A 19643-nucleotide genomic window follows, 5' to 3' on the forward strand; every position below is an offset into this window, starting at 1 on the left:
TAGCATTACATCATTCAAACACTCATGGCCCAACTATGGCGCCAAAATAAAAGAACAACCCAACAAGCGACACGGTCCCGATCGCCCCAACTGGGCACCACTACTGATCATCAGGGAAAGAGACATAGTAACGGCGTGAGTCCTCGTCGAACTCCCACTTGAGCTCTAGTGCGTCATCTGGAACGGAGTCATCAGGCCCTGCATCTGGTTTAATAGTAATCTGTGAGCCACAGGGACTCAACAATCTCGCACCCTCGCGATCAAGACTATTTAAGCTTAATAGGTAAGGCAAAGGAAAATATGTGGAGCTGCAGCAAGCGACTAGCATATATGGTGGCTAACTTATTCGCAAAAGAGAGCGAGGAGAGAAGGCAAAGCGCGAACGAATAACTAGCGAGTGACCTGCGGCAAGCATTACTCCAACACCGTGTCCACTTCCCGGACTCCGCCGAGAAGAGGCCATCACGGTAACTCACACAGTTGATTCATTTTAATTAAGTTAAGGTTCAAGTTATCTACAACCGGACATTAACAAATTCCCATCTGCCCATAACCACGGGCACGGCTTTCGAAAGTTCAAATCCCTGCAGGGGAGTCCCAACTTAGCCCATGACAAGCTCCCACGGTCAACGAAGGAATAGACCTCCCCTCGAGACGTTCCGATCAGACTCGGTATCCCGGTTCTACAAGACACTTCGACAAGTCAAAACAAATCCAGCAACACCGCCCGAATGTGCCGACAAATCCCGATAGGAGCTGCACATATCTCGTTCTCAGGGCACACTCAGATAAGCTCTCCATACAACTAAAACCAAACCTCGAGTTTCCCCGAGGGGGCGCTGCACAGGACTCTAGTTCGGACCAACACTCAGAGGAGCACTGGCCCAGGGGGGGTTTAAATAAGACGACCCTCGGGCTCCGGAAACCCAAGGGAAAAAGAGGCTAGGTGGCAAATGGTAAAACCAAGGTTGGGCATTGCTGGAAAAGCTTTAATCAAGGCGAACTATCAAGGGGTTCCCATTATAACCCAACCGCGTAAGGAACGCAAAATCCGGGAACATAACACCGATATGACGGAAACTAGGGCGGCAAGAGTGGAACAAAACACTAGGCGAGAGGCTGAGCCTTCCACCCTTTACCAACTATATAGATGCATTAAGATAACATGGCAATATAATGATATCCCAACAAGTAAATAATGTTCCAACAAGGAACGGTCTCCAATCTTCACCTGCAACTAGCAACGCTATAAGAGGGGCTGAGCAAAGCGGTAACATAGCCAATCAACGGTTTGCTAGGACATGGTGGGTTAGAGGTTTGACATGGAAATTTGGGAGGCATGATAAGCAAGTGGTAGGCATCGTATCATAGGCATAGCAAAAGAGCGAGCATCTAGCAAAGCAAAGATAGTAGTGATTTCGAGGGTATGATCATCTTGCCTGCAAAGTTGTCAGAGTTGACTGGATCCTCAAAAGCAAACTCAACGGGCTCCTCATTAGCGAACTCGTCTCCTGGCTCTACCCAAACAAGACAAACAAGCAATAAGTACACAATCAACCACGTGCAAGGCTCAAACAATATGATGCAAAGATGGTATGCTATGCGGGATGCAATATGTGATGCATATGCAAGATTTGACAAGGAATGCATGAACCTGGCCTCAACTTGGAAAACCAAGTGTGCCACTGGAAAGGTGAGATGAAATCGCTTGAAAACGATATAAAGATCACCGGAATCGGAGTTACGGTTTGGAAATGGCATGCGATTCAAATATGGCACCGGTCTGCGATTTACAGCAAGTAACCAACTAAATGCAACAAGATGAACATGCTACAGCACCCAAACGTGGCAACAAAATACATAGCAGGGATACATTCATGATGCTTAACAAAAGATGAACACTGAGCTACGGCCAATTCATCCATTAACAGGTTCAAACAAGCATAGCAAAAATGCATTTGGCAAACAGATTTCAGACTTAGTGAAATTAACACTTGTCTGGAATTTCAGATCAGATAGCACACTTTGGAGCAACAAAACTACATGCTAAAGGACCTGAACATGGCAAAGTAAAGCATGGCATGGAGCTACTCAAAGAGCTTAACAAAAGTCCCTTAGTGACCTTGAGCCAAAAGGGATCAGAAAATACATTTGCAAGCATGTGAACATGGCAAAAACATAATCAGTTCTCACACTTAGTGAAAACTGGAGCATGCTGAAACAGATATCAAGTAGGCATGTTTACGAGCTCGATGCACTCACTACGGAGCAAGTCATGACTATCTAAGCATACAACCATCAAGAATACACAAAATACAAGCTAGACATGGCAAGAACAATAACATAGCATGCACGGATCGACTACAACATCCTCGGCAAAATCGCTAACAAGTAGACAATCTGCCCAGATTCACGAAATAGCAAAAGTAGAGCTCGATTGACTCAAGCTAGGGTGCTCCATAATTGCAAAAAAAGATATGTATGGATAGAGCACTACAAGATTAACAAATCATCCTTACTGATCATCCTCAAAAGAGGCACGGATCACTAGGAAACAACATGAACATGTGGCATAATGAGATAAACAGATCAAGGACTTAGTGGAAATGCTAAGTCCCTGAAATCAGCATTAACGTATGCACCACTTTGCAAGCTTGTGCTAGTCACCACACACATCACAAAAATACATGGGTTGCACCTCTGGAAAGATGGCAAAACATATAACAAAACACATGTAGAGCTCATGGGCATATCATGCACGCAATAATCATGGCAAAAATGACAAATATCTAATTGGAGCAGCAAATCTGACAATTATCTCAAATAGCATTCTTCTAACAGCATTTCGGGCAGCAAGATGAACTCGAATGAAAATGACGCAATGAGATGAAATGATGTACTCTCTGAGACGAACATTTTGATATGCTATATGCCCAAAACGGAGCTACGGATGCAAAGTTACGATGCGATTAGCATAGCAAAATATTAGGGTTTCGGGGATAAAAAGTCAACCGGGCCAAGTCTCAGATCCAGATCCGGCGGCACGCGGATCGAGGTTGGCCGGAGCTTCGCTGGAGTTCCTGTATGCCGGTGGACGAGGTGGCCGGAGCTGGAGAAGGCGGCGGCGGGGCGACGCGCGGGGCGGCGCGGCGGATCCGGTACTAAAGGTCCCATTTTCAAACTCTACCCCCCCCTGTGGATCGCCTTTTCTGTTTTAAAAAAAAATAAAAGAAAATAATGGAAATGTCCAAAAAATAAAAGAAAATAAGTTTCTCATGTGATATGTGGTCTAGTTGTTGGGAAAATTTGCGAATGTGAATTTTGACTTTATTTGTAAAATCTCTCTGAAATTTGTAAAAATGGGCATAACTTTTGCATACTAACTCGGATGAAAAAAAATTTTATATGAAAAATCATCTACTCGAAAAGTTACATCCAAACATTTTCAAAATCCTCAAAAACCTGATAGAAAAAAAGTTACGGGGCTTTTAAGATCTAGAGTGGAAAAAATTGAAAAATATTCAAACAGTGGGCAAACTGTGGTCAAACAATGGTCAAACTAATTATTCTAGAATATTAGTGTTACTAAATAATTATTTTAGTTATTTCAATTTTGGTCAAATCTGGTCAAACTGTGGTCAAACTGTGGTCAAACAATGATCAAACTAATTATTCAAGAAATATTAGTGTTACTAAATAATTATTGTTTTTTAAAACAATAGTTTCAAACTCAAACAGTGAAATGTGTCACTTCATGCTCAAGCAAAATTCCTGAAGGTTAATAGGATTGACATCTTACTATTGTTAGGAAAACAACAAGTGCAGACTTGGAGCGAGGGAGAATAGAACCCGGAAGTTAAGCGTGCTCAGGCTGGGGGACTGGGAGGATGGGTGACCGTTTGGGAAGTTAGATGATTTGGAATGATGAGGGGTGATTAGAGGATAAATTGAGAAGTGATGAGGGGTGATGATTACAGACTAGAGGTTAAAATAATTCAGAAGTTTGAAAATAAAAAAAATTCAAAAAAAAATTCAATTTTTTTTTTTTTAAAAAAAATCATAAAATTTTCTTTAGTCCCGGTTGGTGTTACCAACCGGGACTAAAGGTGGAGCTCCACGTGGCCGCGCCCTTTAGTCCCGGTTCAGGAACCGGGACTAAAGGCCCTTACGAACCGGGACTATAGGCCCTTTTTCTACTAGTGCATGTCCAACCTCGGGCCACTGCATCATTTTCTTGGCATTAATGTCACCTCCACCACCACTGGCCTCTTTTTGTCACAGGAACAGTATGCCTTGGAGATACTTGATAGAGCAGGGATGCTAAACTGCAAACCCATATCCACTCGAGTGGACACGCATGCAAAACTTCCAGCCGATGCCGGCCCACTATTCCATGATCCTTCGCTCTATAGAAGTCTCGCCGGTGCACTACAGTACATCACTCTCGCACTCCCTGACCTCTCCTACGGAGTTCAACAGTGTTGTCTCTTCATGCATGCTCCACGCGACTCGCACTTTCAGCTACTCAAACGCATCCTGCGCTACCTCCGTGGCACCACACATCTCGGTCTACAGTTCCACTGGTCTGCCTCCACCGAGCTCGTCGCGTACTCCGACGCCGACTGGGCAGGGTGCCCTGACACACGCCGCTCCACTTCGGGGTATTGCGTGTTCCTCGGCGGCAACCTTGTGTCGTGGTCATCGAAGTGGCAACACACCATCTCACGTTCTAGCGCGGAGGCCGAGTACCACGCCGTCGCACATGCCGTCGCCGAAGCCGTCTGGTTGCGACAACTCCTTGGCGAGCTTCATCAACCACCGGCGCGTGCCACTGTTGTCTATTGCGACAACGTGAGTGCGATGTACATGTCCACTAAGCCTGTCCAGCACCAGCGTACAAAACACGTGGAGATCGACTTGCACTTTGTCCGGGGGCGTGTGTCGCTCGGCGAGGTGCGCGTCCTCCGAGCATGTGTCATGTTCTGGTTATGCTTGTTTGTCCATGCATGTGGGAAGTTTGACTATGTGAGGCCAAACCAGCACACGTGCGGCTAACCCTAGCCGCCGCCCCCGCGTCGCTCCAACAGGGGCGACACGGGCGGCTAACCCTAGCCGCCGCCAGCGGTCCCCCTCCCCCTTCTTCTCCTCCTCGTCGCCACTAGAGGAGCCGCCGATGCGTCGCGCAGCTGCCGAGGAAGGTAGCGGCGAGGCCTTCATCGTCCCTTCGAGGAGATCTGGATCTACGGGGCGGCGACCCCTGCTGGTTCGGCGCCACCGTTCGCTCTCTGGACGGTGTGCGCAGGGACTCTGCCCGGCGTCCTCGACCGCTCGGGTGGTGGGGAGTCGGCGCTTGGCGGCGGCAGTTCGGGGGCCTATTCGTCCTCGCCGGATCTGGAGGCCTGCTACTCCCTCCTTCCCGCTCCTTCCCCTTTGCGCTTGTGGCCGGTGGATGCTGCTGGTTCCGGTGCTTCTGGGGATGGTGGTGCAGGTTGGGACCGGGGGAAACCCTAGGCCGGTTGGTTTGGCTCGACAGCGGCGTCGGCTTCGGGCGACGCATCCTTCCTGAAGGCAGTGTCGTGGTACTTATTCTTGTCACCTCTGGTCCTCTCCTGGGTGAAAACCCAAAATCCGGTCTGGTTTGGGCAGCGGTGGTGCCATGGGCGTCATCCCCTCCTTGGAGGTGTTGCCTGGGGAGCTAGGATTCGGGTGTGGGCTCATGAAGGTGGGGGCTTTGGCTGCCGGCTGGATTTCTGCAGCTGCTCGCGGCGGCTTTCATGTTGGGAAGAGTGCCCCTTGTATCTTTAGGGCGTTTCCTATTTTTCGTGTTCGCGTCGGAGGAGCGGCGTGGCATCTGGTACGTCGACAACGACGAGTCTCGACGGCATGGAGCAGTAGGGGTATCGCCGATGGGCGTGGGATGATGGACGAGCGCAGGATGGTGGCGTTGTCTGGCGTCGTGGTGGCGTCGATGGCAGAGAGGCTTGACATGGTTCATGCAACAGTACAACTCTGAAGATGGATTGATCGTACGTGGCTGCGGCGGCCTCATACCTGGCAGGGGGCCTGGTTGAAGAGCACGCCGGACTGGTGGGTGCCCATACCCGGAAGGAGTCCTGGTTGGGACCTCAGGTGTCAGATGTTAGGTTTGGCTGCGAGGTCTGTTTGGTATTTGGCCCAGACCATCAGCGCCCCTTCATCAGGTAGATAGGAGTAGCGACAGAGGTTGCGAAGATGGTGGCTTTGGTCTTACTGTTGTACGACTTTGTAAGGTCTTGTGTTATAATCAATAAAGTGGCCGTATGCATCGTCCAGATGCAGAGGCCGGGGGTATTCCTCCTTTTTGAAAAAAAATGTGGGAAGTTTGACTTTTTTCTTGTTTTTACGTTTGTGATATAGATTCAAAATTACAAAAACATGTTGGAGCAGAAACACATCTTTGGAAAAAAATTGATTGAAGTATTGTACTTTTTTCACTCAGTGTAAAAAATTGCTAAGATGTCTATTGGAAGAGTCTTGTGAGTGAGTGAGGTAGGGGGGAGGGAGAGGGAGAGAGAGGGAGGGACCAACCATCCGAGCAATAGATTTGCTTACATCAAGTTCGTTTTTATTTTGTATGCTTCTGTCTTCAACGTAGTCATATCCTGCTACAATATAACCATGTGCAAACATTTCAACAGGTACCTTATTGTAGTTGATGACTTGTGGGATCTATCAGCATGGAATACTATTAGTTGTGCTTTTCCAGAAAAATGGAAATGGGAGTAGAATAATTGTAACCACACGAGTGGAAGATGTGGCTGGCATGGCCTGTCACAATGACCGTGAGTGCATTTACACAATGAAGCCCCTCGATGATTAGAACTCATGAATGTTATTCTACAATAGAGTATTTGGGTCTGAAGTTGTTTGTCCACCCCATATTAAAGATGTTGCGGCTGCAATTCTGAAGAAGTGCGGTGGTATGTCGCTCGCAATTATCACTATAGCTAGCCTATTAGCTACTCAGGTGAAATCAAGGAAACACTGGGAGAGCATAAGGAAATCTTTGCGTGCCCAACCTGCCACAAATGCTTCATTGAAAGAAATTAATAGTATATTAAACCTTAGCTACACCCATCTTCCTCCACATCTTCGGCCATGTTTTCTGTATCATGGTATGTATTCTGAGGACCATATCATACAACGGGATGATTTGGTTAAACAATGGATAGGTGAAGGCTTTGTGAGCAGTTCGCATGGGCCGGATTTGGAGGCTATTGGCAGGAGTTACTTCAATGAGCTCCTCAATAGAAGCATGATTCAGCCAAGCAAAATTAGCTATGGAGAGGTGTTGTCTTGCACAGTACACGACATGATGCTTGATTTGATCCTAAGAAAGTGTGTCGAACATAATTTTATAAGTGTGCCATACAATTCTGAGGACATGGCAAGACTACTGAATCGCTGCAAAAACAAGGTTCGCCGATTATCCCTAAGCTCCATGGCTGTTGGTGGAGCAACATATGACACGACTATTGCTGCTAGGTTGTCACAAGTTCGATCATTACTGTTCAATAAGTATATACTCCCTCTTTTGTGGTTCAAGTACCTCAGGGTGCTAATCATTTTTAATGAGTGGGAGATAATTGACCTCATTGCTGCTAGCCAATTGTTTCTGCTGAGGTATCTGATGGTTAGAGCTTGGAAGATAGAGCTCCCTACTGAACTTGGTGGGCTTCTTTACTTGGAGACACTCGACATAGAAAAATGCAAACAGATGGAGAGCATCCCCTCAGATATAGTTCATTTGCCCCGCCTGTCCAATATGCTTCTTCCAACTTCTATAGACCTGCCTAAAGGTATCGGAAATATGAAATCACTGTGCACTCTGCGAGGGCTTGACATGGAAAAGAGCTCGCTGGAGTGTTTTATGGGTCTCAGCGAGATGACCAATCTGAGGGAACTGCATATGTCACTAGGTTTTATTAGTTTGGGTTTGCCAAAAGTTGATGCTTTGGCTTGCTCCATTGGAAAGCTATGTAACCTTGAATCTCTGGTCATCTCTGGCGGCGATCATGTTGAGCGTGAGGATAGCCAGCAGCTGGGCTCATTTTCCAATCCTTTTCAACATATCGAGCGCCTTGAATTGCAGTACTAGCGGTTATGGAGAGTTCCAAAATGGTTGTTTGGTCTCCATTGCCTGCGCTTCCTTAAGCTGTCTGTTGAAGGGACATCAACCCAGGATGTTCATCTGCTTGGAGAGCTTCCCTCCCTCGCCCACCTCGAATTTGGAGCATATGAAATCCCTGGTTACAGAGCTATGTTAGGGACGGGGCTATTCCCAGTTCTGGAGTTCCTATATTTCTGGTCTAAGAAAGACACTACGCCGTACCTGGGCTTCGAGGCACGTGATATGCCCTGTTTACAAACACTCTGGTTCAGTGCGTTCGATTGGGGCGACACTATACCAGTCGGCATGGAGCACTTGTTACACCTACAGGAGATCAAAGTGTATGGGTTCCGCAATGATAAGGATGCCGTGGACACGCTCAAAGAGGCCTTGCTGATGCACCCGAACCGCCCTTCCGTCATGGTTTCTATCAGAGCATAATTCCTGCATGCATTGTACGTACTAGGTCTATCTAGTGAAAAGGCGCTCCTGATCTTTGTTTGTACTGCCAATGTGTCCTCTGAATCTTTGTTTATGACAACTAATGGTGGTTATGGATCAAGATCTCTATTTTTCTTGTAAAATCTTCCTCTCTGTGATGGCTGCAATCCTGATGATTGATGAATCAATCAATGCTACACATTGTTCAGAATTTTGACGAAATTTCGATCATTTCGAGAGTGGCCGAAATATTTGTATTTTGTTTGAAATATTTCGTTACTTTTAATTTTTTTTGTATATATAGTGTTGGAATCTTGTTGAAAACATAATAACATCCGTAGCACAATGGCTGGATGTCCTCTTCGCGTCCCACAAGTCTTGAGTTCAAGTGGTAGGACCGCTTTTTCTTAGTTTTTCATTTAAATTTATACAAGTTTTAGAGTGGTTGGGCATTTTTAGAACCGTTCATTGATGTCGATCTAACGGCAGACAAATACGAAGTACTGGGTAGTACTCCGATGAAAGTACCCGAAAGTACTAAAACGAGTGGGCCGGTACTCGTGACAAGGTGGGGACGCGTTTTAATCTAGGGGCAGTTTAGTCCTAGGAAAATTTGCACGCGCAGCCCCTCTCGTCGAATGCATAACCGCCACCATGGTGCTACACATTCCACAATTACTCATCGGCAGCCATCTCCTGCCTCTCCTCCAAGTCCACCGCAGTCATCTCCTCCTTCTTGCCGCTGCAACTTCACTCCACTCAGGCAACCCCCCCACCCACCCACCCCCACCCCCTCTTCCACGGCAGATCGAGCTGATGGCCGACGACGAGAACACCGACTTCGTGCAGATCACCGGCGGCGACCAGGTCAAGTTGTCCAGGTTGAGGGAGATCTGTTCTTTGTTTGACAACACAAGGCAGATGAGCTGGATGACAATGGCCACTCTCAAGAATTTGACGAAGAAGGAGAGGGCAAAGCTTTGGCCCCCGCCCGCTCAACCGATTCACAAGATCGAGATCCTCCTCTGGGCTATGTAGCAGGCCAATTCGTCTAGCGAGTGGACCAGGCGAAGGTGGTGGGCGTTCAGATCCAGGGTAGAGCATCCACTGGATCAGGAACCCACCGTGCACGAGGTGCCGTTGTAGATTGTGCAGCCTCCAATCGAGTCACCGGAGACTCCGAAGCGCAAGATGAGGAGGACAGTGGTCGCGACCTCGCTTCCCCGCCGTTCTCCACGCTTCCCTCGCCGCTCTCCTCGTCTGAACGGCAGCGGTAGCTATGTTTAGAGTAAGCTTCCCCACTCCTCATCTCCTACTGCTCGTGCTTACATCATGGTGATACTGATCGTAATAGCTCAGAGAGGGAATGCTAGATGGAATTTTAATCTCAATGAATTGCATGAACATTTGAGTACATGGATTTGGAGGATGGATTATGATGTATGTGAACCCTAGGCATCATATGAACCCTAGGAAAAATTAGTAATGTTCTAGTGGTAGACACTGAAATATTTCGGTACACAGCGGTAGGCACTGAAATATTTCGGAACTGCCCTAGGCAAAATTTGTAATGTTGTAGTGGTGGACACTGAAATATTTCGGTACACACCGGTAGGCACTGAAATATTTCGGTACTGCCCTAGGCAAAATTTGTAATGTTGCAGTGGTAGACACTGAAATATTTCGGTACACACCGGTAGGCACTGAAATATTTGGTTACTACAATTTCAGTACACACCGATGCACACTGAATTATTTCACTACTGCAGTTTCAGTACACACCGGTACACACTGAAATATTTCAGTACTGCAAATTCTATACAAAGTTGGCATTTTGTCATTTATGTGTGAATTAATCCATGCATCATATGGCCTAACTTTGTACATGAGTTTGGGTCAATTTCATGTCTATTTATTGTTAAAATTATTGTCATGCCATGAAACACAAGACAAGTCACTGACCCAAGCTTGCAAAGATGCCATATCAATGTTGCTGATATGAATATGCATGTTTTCACCAAGTCTTCTGTCCGAATTAAAACTGAGCATTTTTTCTTGATGGTATCCATGGATCTAGAACTCCTATGAATTTGCTCACGTTGGATGTTTTGTTCTCCATCATTTGTACTAGCATTCCGTGCGATTAGATGCCATGACAAGACCCCGGACATATTTATTTTCTTGCCTCCAACATCACATGTGTGTTTTGCAGGAAAAAACCTGGAGTTCACCAGGCTGGCTGAAGTTGTGAGGCTGGGAGGCTGATGGTGCTACTACTGGCTGATCCTTCTTCTTCCAGTTTTTTTTCGTCATTTCTCAAGCCATTGGACCAGGGCTACTTCCCTATGTGCTGTTAATGTATTAAGTAGTTCCTTCGAATTTGTAGTATTAGTTAGTTTGAATGTGGAAGTACCTTAATTTTTAGGAACGAGATGTTGTTATGTATGACCAAGGGTTTCATACCTTAATCTTTGGATAATTAATTATGTGAACTGTTGGATGTGGCGCACAACGAAACGCCTCTACCATTGATACTAGTTCAACATGTCGGTCCAATTAGAGACCAGCCACTACCATATAGGACAGTTAGCATTTCATACTACAACCTGGCACGTACAAAACATCACACAGTGGAAGCACATCCCTAAGCACCTTGCATTGTACAAGGTCTTAGAGACAAGCCTCTACCATATATAACAGTTACCATGTCACACTACAGCCTATAAAACATCACACAGTGGAATAATCATAGCTAGTAGAGCATTAGTTACCAGTTAATAATAGTTGCAATCCATCACAAGCAATAGTACCTAGATATGAGTAGATATAGGTACAGTAATACACGACAAGTACTCGCAAACAAGAGCTAACATAACAAGTTCATTTCACATTGATACATGGCCCACCCCAGTTCTAAATGAGGTGGATGGTGATCATCATCCTCAAGTCATGGCGACGGGTGTTCGCAATAGTGAGTAGGATGGCCTGTCCTACCCGAAGATTCTTGGCACGAAGGAACTTCTTCCACCCTGCCCTGCTCAAGACAGTGCGACCGTCCGTGTCCACTGCATAGGCACAACTGGTGATGAAGAAAGTTCTGGTAAGGCGTAGTCCAGCAGCCATGCCTTCTTCGTCCGGGTCGATGCCACAACTATCAAGTAACCTCTTAGGTAATTTCTGAAAATAGTTGACATGATATACGATCATGTCACGTGCAATTATCAACAAAGCACACACTTCAAGACACATATATCATTGGATTCAACACTGAGCATATATATCATCATATCACTACACTATACGCCAAGCATAAAATTACTACAGTAATTAGGCATATCATTAGATTACTGCGTACACTAAGCATATCATCGCATATTACTACACTACATGCATGTCATAAACTTCTTCACTAAATGAATTCTAAACTAGGCCTCTCATCACAGTACTACAACATGCATATCATATGAACTACTACACTAACTAAGCATGCATATCATGTAATTACCACACTAAGTAACATACCATGATATGCCGTTTAACATTCGTCCTTGTGAGGCGGGTCATGAATGGCTTCCCTAGGTAGTCTTCACGTAGCAGAAGCATGTCCTAGAGGTTGCCGATTTCCTCGTCGCCCAGTCTGAGTCCTTGCGCATACAGGTATTCAACAAGTGGGTTCTCATCATCATCTGAATCGTCATCATCTGAATCAGCACCATCTTCCTCCTCATGAACTTCATCCTCACTATCCGGAATCAAATTTAGATAGATAACAGAAATCCTGGGCCTATCTCTTTTGAAGGAGAAGCTGATCAATTCACCCCCACTAAGACGCATGCGGGCGATGAAACGATCCCAATCATCTCCTCCTATCTGGGTTATCTTTCGCCCCTTCTCGACCCGCATAGTGTATGCCCCCCCCAAGAGCGTCGAAGGTCACGGTGTCTGCGACGAGCTCATTGAATGCCAATCTCACATTGCATGGTACGATCTGTGTAAGATAAAAACAAATAACAGACACAATACATTAGTGCAAATAGAAAAAAAACAAAAGGAATGTACTGTCAGAAGGTTCATATAAATTGTTACCGCTGCAAAAACAAAAGAAGGCTGGAAGTAGATGCCGAACAGCGTGGCAGTAGAAAGGCTGGTCCGGCACCGTGAGTTGTAGCGTCCACATTGTGCTTCCTCCATTCTACTCAGAACATGTTGAACTCTAAGTTGAATTGTACATAGTACAATACAAAGATCATACATATAATAAATCATAGTGATAGCCTATACTAGCAATGGCCAATAAATCAATTTTCTATCATCTACGTAAGAAAGCAATGCCAATGACAATGGAAATGCCCGTCTCATCTAAACCTGGGAATAGTTCGGCATCCAAACTAAAACCAGTCCAATCCACGGCACACATCAAAACCAAACTAATCCAGATATTTTCATTTAGAATCTAGACCAAACCGAACTATACATGCTCGTCATCCAACCCAGTCCAAACCGTTTTCAACTTTTGGATTGAATCCAAAGGTTCAAACCGTGGACAAAGCCATATGCGAGGGCACGTCATGAATCTAGATCAGACATGGCGACAAAACTCGAGAGAGCCGATGAGCTCTGGCCGGCAATACCAGCTCTTTGATTTGAAGCAGTAGTAGGTGGTAGTTGCGGCTCAAACTAATTGATTGATTTGGTCTCAAACCATAGAAACCAAATCAAGATCCAATCCAAAAACTAAGTTTCAGTCCAAACCAATCGGCTCAGATCCGCCTCCGTAGGGAGCCGTGGTTGGGGAAGGGAAGAAGAGGGGAGATCTCACGTACTTGCCGGAGTTGGCGGCGGCCGCGCACTGGCAGCGAAGAGAGGGGTCGTCGGGAGATGGCGGCGGCGACGCTGGTCGAGAAGGGGAGAAAGAAAGATGTGGCGCGGTCGAGACGGAAAGAAAGAAAAATGTGGTACATGTGGTGGCTCGGTTGTGTGGATGACAAGGGGACCCACTTGTGAGGCCGATAGCAATTGATGGCAAACCGCAGGAGGTGCACGACCGCGTGCAGGACCGCCACATCCCCACGTGGAATGGGGACGGCCGGGTGGGTGTGTCAACTCAAATCGGCACCCGCGGCTTCTCGGTAACTCCAAGAGGCAGGAGCAGTGCATTTCTTCCCCAAATCGGGTAGAAAACCCTCGTCCTCTCCCCACCCTCTCTTCCTTCGTCACCACCTCACCACCCTCTCCTCCTTCCTCACCACCCTCCTCCCTTCCTACGCCTCCCTCCTCCTGTCTTTGACCGACGATGAAGCGCGGATGTGAAGATGCGGCGGACGAGCCTGAGGCAACCATCGGAGCAAAGCAGTCTGCTGCCGTGGCTGCAGCCGTAGGTGGAGCGGCCAAGTCCGCCATAGCGGCAGAAGCTGGCGGTGCAGCGACCGTTGTGCCTGCTCCCGCTGCCATCGCAGCCGTCGAGGCACCCGTCGGTGAGCACAAGGTCGGGGAAGATCTGGAGGAGGAGTTGATGAGAAGGCGTAAGCAGAAGGTGCATGACAAAATCGAAGAGCTCTTCGAGGAGAACGCCATAAAGGAGTTCAACGTAGATTGCAGGAAGGGCAGCGACTTCGACGAGGATGCCATCGACGAGCTATCTGAGTTAGTACTCTGTTGTTTGCTCTGTTTTTTTCATGACATTGGGGTTTTTCTTGTTAACTAGATGAGCATCAATTTCACTTGGGCGTGCTAGTTCTACGTATGTAGGATTGTAGGGATCTAGCATAGATCTTCATGTTGGATGTGGATTTTTAAATCTGATTCACATTCTGATTCCAGCAGATACTCTGGGTTTTTTCATGGCATTGGGTTTTGTCTTGTTAACTAGATGAGCATAAGTTTCACAAGGGGTACATTAATGAAAGAAGTGGGGTAATGAACCCAAATACAAGAAAATGTTCATGGCAGGGATACATTAATGAAAAAAGTGGGTTAAACAATGGATATATGGCAGGATTCTCCATTGGCTTCCCAAGGACAGTGACAAAATGCTGCAGTTCCTGATTCATTTTAGTTTATGTAGATGAATTAATTTGCACACATGTTCATAGATGATTAGTTTGCAAACATGTTCATAGATGATCCATTTGCAAATTCTATACAGATTTCCATTTTGCAAAGGAAGTGATCGCTCCCTTAATAATTATGGGCTGACAGTACATATCCACCGGATACCAAAAAATCAAAACATTTCATCTAGCCAATTTTCCACAGTATGTTATCTAGATGATCACAGCCACATCTCTCGTCAATATGAGCAGTGAGACACCCCATAGCTCCTTTACCAATTTCCTTCTAAAACTTATCAGGGTCTAACAATGTTGGAGAAGCAGTATTGCCGCTGTTAGAAAGAATAATGGTTTCTTCATTCTAGTAGACAGAAAAAACCCCCCTTGTGTGAAACATGGAGGAGTATAATGAAGCCATTTTTCTGATTCCAATAAGAACTACACCTGTAACAAGTTTCAAATATCATTAAACCAAGCCACTTCATGAAGTCTTTCATGTGTTAATTATGTACTACTTGTGCACTAATCTATAAATGCAACTATTCCACCGTCCATATTTATGCATGTCAATTTCATTGGCTCAATTATGTATGTGCACATACGCCTTGTTTCTAGCAAATAGATAGTTGCCATGTTACACATGTGTACTTTCAAAACATTGTAATTAAAGTCAATGTACCATAATAGATTAGCTGAGTTCTTCTATGTATACTAATTCACTAATTCACAGGTGGATGATGACGACGTGGACTACAGCATGGACAGCAGGCACAGCAAGAGCCGGTACACCCTGAGGCATCTGATTGCTGGGAAGATCAAGTACCGTTTCTTTGGCAAGATTGGGTGCCCTTTCTGTTGCAAGGTGATCGGTGGCGGCATAGATGGCATGATCCAGCATGCCTTCAGCACTGGCAATGGACATGGTAAGAAGCATAAAGCCAGTACTCTGGCTAAACATGCTGCCTACACACGCTTCCTCGATATTGTCAAAGTCAATGAGCCCTACAACATGCATTGAAGAATGGAGAGAAGTGATGTGTTGCTAGAGTGCTGCTGCTGCCCCGGGACCGCCGTGTCCTCTTATGTTATCTATGTTTCTTTGTTGTTCGAGTCTAAAACTGATGTCCTATGGTGTGTCTGAACCTATGCTGAGCGGTGGTTGATCTGCCGTTTATGTTAAGAGTTTGCTGCTACTCTGGTTTAGTGTTCCTAGTTGTTAATACTATTTTGGTGATGCATGTTTAAGCCTTGTACAATGTTAGATTCTTATGGTGGTGCTTAGAAAAATAAACAGGGTTTTTCTGAAGCACCGGTGCCTATTTCTACAGGAGAGACGCCTAGTTATGCGTCTACCCTGTACAAATAAGCACATGTGCGTAAGAAAAGCCTGGTTTATTTCTATAAGCAACCCCCCTAAGCACCTTGCATTGTACAAGGCCTTAGCAGCTCAAGTATCGTACGGTGGTCTATGTTATGGTTGCTGTGTTATTCTGCCGTACGGTGATGCATGCTAGGAACTCTAATAATATGACTATGGTAGTTATAGCTTGGCATGACTATGTTTAGTGTATAACTCAGCATGTTCCTGCCATATCTATGAGCAGTTACAACTGAACTATGCATTAATTTTTGACAAAATTAAAGCATGCAAATGATTGCCGAGTCCACCTATTGCCAAATCAAGCTTTGTACTGATGATGCATTAGATATTGCAATAAGTAGAGGATGCTCAGGATTGCCAAAAGTACCTATTTCCACTTTCTGACAAGAACTAAACGTGTATCAAATGATGCTAAAAGTAGAGCATGAGCATGAGCATGTATCAATTGATGATCAATTGATGCTACCTATTTGTGTTTGAATGGGCTCAATAAAGCTGGTGCTGGTTTATGCTCTCTACGTAACCGTGATGGTAACGAAGATACTTGGTTGGCTATGGTGTTGCTGTCAAATTTAAGTTTCAGTTCTTTAAGACTCTTTGTTTTTGCTGCTTCCTCGGGATCGACTAGCTTTCTCGGTCGTCCACGTGCTCTCTTCCTTTTGGGGGAGTTGGGTGCACCATTTTTGGGGGAGTTGGGTGCACCGGTATCCTTCTGGGCGTTGGATGTGTCAGGTTCGTTGGAACCATCAGGATTGTTGACTAATTGTACGTCCTCTTCTGAAGCATCAGGTAGAACTGCTTGCTGGGCATCGTACACCTTCTTCTGTATAAGAGAGAGTGCTGGGTTAGTTCTAATCATGAGACTTATGAAATAAATGATATATTATTGATGTAGCGCTAACCGTTATGGGGAACTTATATGATTCGAGACGAAGCGGATTGCAATTTGAATGTAGTAAGGCCGTACATATTTTCCACCTGAAAATATCTAACCTTGCCTATATTGGATAACCGACACTGACGTCAGCATAGCTTTCAAGCTAAACAAAGTACAAATTTAAATTAGGCATTCAATTACCTGGTTTAAAATATCGGTCATTTCATCCCCGTTCCATGACAACATTTACTGCAGTGTCCAAACCGCACAGGAAGTCCTGCGATGTTTAGTTAAAGATCAGTAATCTTATTCGTGTACGCAAATAATAATTTATGAGGCCATGCGTACCCATCGGTCTGTTGTGGTATGTTCTCATCGCGTTTTTTTGTCCATTCGGCAAAATTGATGTTCTTAGCTGGTGATATGAACCCTTTCTTGACAGCTTCGTCAATGCAGAACTGAATCGAGTCAACCTAGGGTACGACGAGTTATACATAGGGTTACGGTACTTTGGGAGCTCATGTTCCATGCGGACCAAAAGAGGCAGCAAAAGAACACTTACAAGAGAATCTTGCTTGGTCTTGTCGCAATGATAATTCATGGAGTTCAGAGTCTGAATTTCTTTTTTGTCAAAATTAAACATCATTAGCATCCAATGGTTTTGGTGTACATTCAGTGGGACATGCACCTGCAGTAAAATTTGGCTTGGGTTGAGAACCGAAATTTGTCGTGTACAGTGTGTACGTAAACTATGAAAGTGTGGAAAATGTGTACCTTGCGGCACCCTACAAATTTTCCTGCTACAGGAGCTAACCATGAGGCTGCACGTCCAACAGGAACCACCCCCTTCATTTGTAACAGCTTTTCGGTTTCTTGTGGGGATATGATTGAGGTAGTATCATTCTCAATTTGGCTAATGCGAGCATATTCCATAATAACCTGCCAAATTTTCAATCATACAATAATAAGACAGTTGTTGTAGTGATGATGTAGAATAGAGTATAATGGGCTTACATCACCATAAATGTATTTGTCGTCCAAATTTCGCTTCAGATTTTCTACTGTGAGGGAAATGTCTCTGATTCTAGCTATTTCAACAGGGTCGTATGTTCCGCGGATGTAAACGGCTGTCTCTATGTCCTCATCCGTGAACTTGTAATCATTACCAAAGACAGGATTCATCGGAGTTAATTGTGGTTCCTCATTGTTTTCCGTCACATGTCTTGCACTTGGTGTACTTGAAGTCCCTGTCATGAATTGGCTAGCCCTAGGAGTTCCTGTCAGGGATGAATTGCACACATTGACTTGATCCTACAATGAACAAAGGTAGTTCATCATTAGTTTGTTACTTTTAGATATTGACGTGTTGGGCCATATTGATCACCTGCACGCCTCCTTTCTGTGACACTGATTGTCAGTTGCTTGTAAATTCGTATTTTAATTCCTGTAACAATGCAAACAATAATGAACATGAAGGAACATATTCATAAAAAATACAAAATGCACAGTATGACATACATGGAGTTCCCTCCTTAAGTCTTTAATTTCGTCCTCGGCCTTCGACAACCTAGGATTAGTGCCAGTTTTAGTCTTCATGTCGATCAAGTCTTCACATAGAGTCTGGTATTTGACATCAAATCTGTGCTCAATTTCCATTAACTTCCTGCCTACCTTCTTTTCATGATCAGCAATGCGTGCATTCATGACTTCAACTACCATTTCAATCTGTGTAAACAAAATAAAACCCAGTTGATAACAATAGCTAAATGAATGAGGTTCCATGACACCTATTTGTGATATTGCAAAAACAAATAGTCCTTGGAGTACATACTTGCTGGCTACTAAATTGCTATCCTTGTGACGGTGCTCGATACGAATCATGTTGATGCACATGTTCATCTTTTTTTCTTGGAAAATTATTAGAATTCTCGGACGGTCGTTGAGGAGCACAAATTTCCATGACAGCCTATTTTTGTAAAATACAATGAACCATTAGTACCAAATAAAAAATCGGATATAGAAAGTTCAATTGTAGATAGGTACCAACCCGTTATGAAGACCTCCTTTCTCGTAAGCATCGCTTCTTAAAGTAGCCATCATTTCGTCCCATCGTGCGATCAATGGAGGGGGTCTAGAAGCATACATTAATCGGCCACTACGCACGTGCTCCCAGTACCAATACTACACAATAAATTAGTTCATCACAATACAGATATGCAACAGAACAATAATTAAAGGACATTAAGTAGTGATCTAGCACTAACCTGGAGCAGAATTAGATTTCCTTGTAGATTTATGTGATCTCGATTTCTAAACTTGTGAACGGACTTGAAGAAGTGATTAAGTGTGAAACATCCCCAGTTAAATTTCTGAAGGTTTTCAAGATCTGTAACAAGGTTGAGAAATTTCGAGTCCACATAATGTTGTGATGTTGGTGCTAGAACAGTACCAATTGCGTACAGAATGAACCGTCTCAGGAAATCGCCATCTAGGGCTTTGGAAGCTCGGATCGCCGTTTCAAGGTCAGAAATCAAAATTTGCCCATTGTTTGCATAGGCGGTAAACAATTCTGTGTCGATTTGCATTTCCAGATGTGGCTCTATATCCTCCCCTTCTATCGGAATGCCAAATATACCTTGCACGTCCTCTTTTGTTATAGGAATTGGCATTTTACCGATGGTAATGGATTGCGTGTCCATATCTATGCTCTTGGCTAGTCTAACCAACATTATGCGCCGTAGAGTC

At 44.9% G+C, this 19643-nt stretch overlaps 1 pseudogene; it reads left to right on the forward strand.

Moving 5' to 3' along the window:
* The first annotated feature begins 6558 nt into the window (after positions 1 to 6558).
* LOC147956951 (disease resistance protein RGA5-like) lies at positions 6559 to 8590 on the forward strand (annotated as a pseudogene).
* The last annotated feature ends 11053 nt before the right edge of the window (positions 8591 to 19643 follow it).

This window comes from Triticum urartu, chromosome 7A (assembly GCF_056163025.1).
Source record: "Triticum urartu cultivar PI428250 chromosome 7A, HENAU_Tu73, whole genome shotgun sequence".
Taxonomy (NCBI): domain Eukaryota; kingdom Viridiplantae; phylum Streptophyta; class Magnoliopsida; order Poales; family Poaceae; genus Triticum; species Triticum urartu.